The sequence below is a fragment of the Triticum dicoccoides genome, chromosome 6A (genome assembly GCF_002162155.2).
Source record: "Triticum dicoccoides isolate Atlit2015 ecotype Zavitan chromosome 6A, WEW_v2.0, whole genome shotgun sequence".
In the NCBI taxonomy this organism is placed as follows: Eukaryota; Viridiplantae; Streptophyta; class Magnoliopsida; order Poales; family Poaceae; genus Triticum; species Triticum dicoccoides.
In genome coordinates, this window is record NC_041390.1 from 435,519,081 (window position 1) to 435,524,066 (window position 4,986).

General features: G+C 56.6%; 1 pseudogene; it reads left to right on the forward strand.

Moving 5' to 3' along the window:
- The window catches only part of LOC119315891, a 3,143-nt pseudogene extending 634 nt beyond the window's left edge, over nt 1-2,509 (forward strand).
- The last annotated feature ends 2,477 nt before the right edge of the window (nt 2,510-4,986 follow it).

Sequence of the window (4,986 nt, forward strand, 5' to 3'; positions counted from 1 at the left end):
TGTCATCCATCAGGACGGGTCTCACCTGCTAACCGTGAGACCTGGTCTCATATAATTTTTTTCCCTCGTCTGTTATGTAGCCGGTGCCAAACAAATTAAAGATGGACCCACCTCAAAATAAAAGTACATGTAAACTATTCAGTTTCTCTTCTCAGCCTTGTCTCTATAGGTTCTCACTCCTCCCACTCCTATGTCCACATATGATATTTTATTAGCTGCTCAAATTTGGCATGAGAAGTCCAAGAAACACCGGTTCCATATATTTTAGCTTTGGCACTATTTTCTACAATGTGTAGAAGGGCTGTCAAAATTCATACTAAAGTTAGTTTAAAATTGGGTCATCTATTTTGAAACGAAGGGAGTATTTGGCATTGATATTTAGCATACATTGTGGATGCTCTAAGAGCATCTCCATCCGCGTACCCAACAGGTCCCTTGGGAAGTCTTTTTTAGTGCCAGCGGTGAAAAATCGGCCCAGTCGCGCCTTCAGGTCCTTGTTTATCGCCTGTTTGAGCCGACATAAGTGTCGGCGAACCCGATCCGAACCCAGACCCCTGGGGGCGCCTGGGGCGCCGGCCGAAGCGAAAAGACATATGGGCCCGCTCTGTCGGCGATAGACAGGCCTTTTCCCGCCGTTTCCCCCCTTTTCCTCCATTTCCTCATTGCGCGCTCCCGCCATTCTCCTCCTGCGCTCCGCCATGCCGCCAAAGATGTATTCGGCCCCTCGTCCCGCTGCCACTGCCGATTCCACCCACCCAATGCAGAGGAAACCGAGGGCGCCGATGGCAAAACCACTGGGCGTGTCCAACGCCGAGTGGAGGCGGAGGTTCAACGCCGGAAGGCTGTCATCACCGACCAGCGGAACAGGCTCAAGGCCAAGAAGGCCAGGGACGCGGGGATGATGAATCCGTCCGGCCACTACCCGCGGGCTACGTTGGGGAGCCAACAGAGCATCGCGTCGTCGGCCAACTTCTCGCCGCCGCCACCCTGGGGGTACGCACCCTCGCCTGGCTACTTCGACGGTGACACGCATGGTAGGTTCGACCCCAACATTACCCTCCCGTATGGCCCGCCGCCATGTGCCTCCCCCTCCGGCCTGAACCCCGACCAGCGCACTCCCTCCCCCACGTTCGTTGGCCTCCACACCCAGTACAGCTACTCGTTGCCGGCGTACTCAGCCTCCCTGACGCCGCCTTTGCGTCAGGGCGCTCTAAAGTTCGCTAAAACATCGGCGCCACATTTCGGCAACCCCGACGCGACCGACGCCAACATGGACGAGATCATCACGAGGGGCTCGGGCGCCGCCGCCTCCCACCCCGGCTTCCACGCGCAAGACGAAACAATGGACACCGCCGTCGACATGGACGACGACCTCGAGGAGGGGGAGGAGGAAGAGGAGGAGGAGATGGAGCCGGCACCGGCGAGGAAAGGGAGAAGGAAGAAGCGGCGCACAAGTGGACGTCCAAGGAAGACGAGTGCCTCGTCAAAGCATGGGAGACCGTCAGCATCGACCCGATCACCGGCTTGAATCAGAATGTTGACATGTACTGGAGACGCATCAAGTCGGCGTTCGATGAGCGCAAGCTGGTCGACCCCTACTTCGCCACCATCAACATGGAGCGCGGCGACAAGGCCATCTCGAATCATTGGGCGATCATCCAGGCAGTCTGCAACAAATGGCATGGGATCGTTGAGGAGATCGCGGCTCGCCCAGAAAGCGGTGCCAGCGTCGAGGGTCAGGTATGTCCAGCCACCGGCTCACTTCTTTCACCATGGACGTCGTCGATACTTGTTCTTCGGCTGCACAGATGGTTCAGATGTTCAACATGTATCGCCAGGACAGCAGCAACCAAGAGTTCAAGTTCCTTCACGTGTTCTCCCGGGTCGAGTTGTGCGAGAAGTGGAGGGAGGTCCGGCTCACCCTTGCCAAGGCCAAGGAGACGTACAAGCCGGACGCACCCGCCCAAGGGCGGCGGATGGGCGCCCTGATGGCAACAAACAAGCCAAGACGGCGAGGGACGTGGCACCAGCTGCCGAGAGGCTGCAATCATCGATCGAGCAATGCATCGCAGACGCCAAGAACAGCACCGCAAAGAGGGAGAAGAAATTCGACGCGTGGTGGTCGGCGTTGATGGCGAAGCAGGACGTGAAGCTCGACCTTCTCAGGACCAACGTCGTCGCGAAGAAGAGGAACACCGACCTGGAATTCTTAATGGGGGCGGACATGTCGACGATGGACGAGCAAGTCAAGGCGTGGTACCTGGCGGAGCGCGGCCTCATCTTGAACCAGATACCCGGGCTGGCGCCGACTACTGCCCCAACGCCCACGCTGACAGCAACGCCGATGCCCAGCCCGATCGACGAAGCGGTGCCGACGCCGACCACCAGCCCGAGCATAGAAGCCACTCCGACACCGAGCAAGCCGACGCCGAGCACAGAAGCCACGCCGATGACGCCTGCGTCCATGTCGACCCCGGCCAGTCCCACACCAGAGGACCCTGCTGTTTGATACGCTCCGTGTCTATGCTTCCTTCCTTTTGATCGTCAAACTTTCGGGCATGTTTGATCGCGGAACTGTGGCATGATGATTGCCGATTTGTGGCAATGATGATCACCGAACTTGTGGCATTTTTTGTGACAAGTTTGATTTTTTTGGCGTTTTTGTGCTCTACTTACCCAGGAGTAGAAGACGTAGAGGCAGAAGACCTTCACGAGGAGGAAGAAGAGGCGCAACGGCGGGAGCATGGTCTCCCGGCTCCACCAGCGCAGCGCGTCCTCCCGCCGGTCCACCGACATCTCCGTGAACCGCTGCACGAACTGCGAGCTCCACGACAGGCACCGGGCGCCGCCCAGCGCGGGCATCCCCAGTCGCGTGCCCAGCAGCCACAACACCATCCGCACCAGCGTCAGCGCCTCCCGGAGACACATTGCCGACATCAGCTGCGCCACCTGAGCATGCGTGTACGCACAGAGTCAGCCGCCGGTTGGTAGCAAAACGTAGGTCGCCAAGACAGGTCATCGTATCATAGCTAGTCGCAGGTGTGTGTGTGTGTGTGTGTGTGTGTGTGTGTGTGTGTGTGTGTGTGTGTGTGTGCTACTAACCTCGTCTGGGACGGGCGGGTAAGCGGCGGATGCGAGGGAGGAGTCCCAGACGGCCTTGTCGTCCGCCAAGTAGTGGCCGTCGGGCGGCAACGACGGGACCAGCGTGCCGCAGACGGCGGTGAGCGCCATCATCTGGGTGTTTGAGAAGCCGTGCGTGTAGGGCTCCGTCCTCGCGCCTCCTCCCCACAGGAGGGGGTGGCCCTGCCTTCTTCTCTGCTTCTTGTCCTCTTCCATGGCGCCTTTCTGATGTTGTCACAGACTCACAGGGGTATGATGGAGCGTGGGTGGGTGGGTAGCGGTGAGGTGGGAGGTAATGGACAAGCGGAGTGTGGACTGTGGAGGTACCGAGGCTTTAACATTGGACGGATGGGATACGGACGATGGATGGGCGGCGACAAATTTGACAATTTTGACCTGTGAATGAAATCATTTCACAAAATGAATTGTTTTTAAAATAATTTCACTCAGCTGACCTTTTTGAGTGGTGCCCGACATGAAGGCGCCACACTACACTGTGCAACACCTGACTGGCAGGCGCTACACGCCTGGCCAACGTCGCACCTCGGACTGCCTAAAAATTACTAAGTCAATGTGCAGAGCCTAAGAGCTAGGCGCCACTGGTAGGACTAGGGTTCCTACCAGCTCTACTCCTTACGTTATAAGGGCAGAACAACGGGGGTGGGGGCAAGGGCGCGAGCTTCGGCGTGTCGGTGCTGTCGCGAGGGAGGAGGAGGGCAGCGACGGTTAGGGCTGGAGGCGACTAGGGTTCCGGCTCCTCTGGGAGTCGGGCAATAGGGATAGTAAATATCTTTATTGCTTAATATCAAAAGGTGTTTTACAACTAGTATTTATTGTTGGGGAACGTAGCAGAAATTCAAAATTTTCCTACATGTCACCAAGATCTATCTATGGAGAAACCAGCAACGAGGGGAAGGAAAGTGCATCTACATACCCTTGTAGATTGCTAAGCGGAAGCATTCAAGTGAACGGGGTTGATGGAGTCGTACTCGTCGTGATTCAAATCACCGATGATCAAGTGCCGAACGCACGGCACCTCCGCGTTCAACACACGTACAGCCTGATGACGTCTCCCACGCCTTGATCCAGCAAGGAGAGAGGGAGAGGTTGAGGAAGACTCCATCCAACAGCAGCACAACAGCGTGGTGGTGGTGGAGGAGCGTGGCAATCCCGCAGGGCTTCGCCAAGCACCGCGGGAGAGGAGGAGGACTTGGGAGAGGGGAAGGGCTGCGCAAGAACTTCGTGTTCCCACTATATATAGGCGTGGAGGGGCTGGTTTCTTGCCCTCCAAGTTCATTGGGGCGTTGGCCAAGGTGGGAGGAAAGAAATCCCATCATTTCCTTCCCCACCGATTGTTATCCCCCCTTTTTAGGGATCTTGATCTTATCCCTTCGGGATATGATCTTATTCCTTCTAAGGGGGGATCTTGGTGCGCCTTGACCAGGGGTGTGGGGCCTTGCCCCCACTACCCACGTTCATGTGGGTCCCCCCATGCAGGTGGGCCCCACTCCGGAACCTTCTAGAACCTTCCCGGTACAATACCGAAAAATCCCGAACATTTTCCGGTGGCCAAAATAGGACTTCCCATATATAAATCTTTACCTCCGGACCATTCCGGAACTCCTCGTGACGTCCGGGATCTCATCCGGGACTCCGAACAACATTCGGTAACCACATACAAACTTCCTTTATAACCCTAGCGTCATTGAACCTTAAGTGTGTAGACCCTACGGGTTCGGGAGACATGCAGACATGACCGAGACGTTCTCCGGTCAATAACCAACAGCGGGATCTGGATACCCATGATGGCTCCCACATGTTCCACGATGATCTCATCGGATGAACCACGATGTCAAGGACTTAATC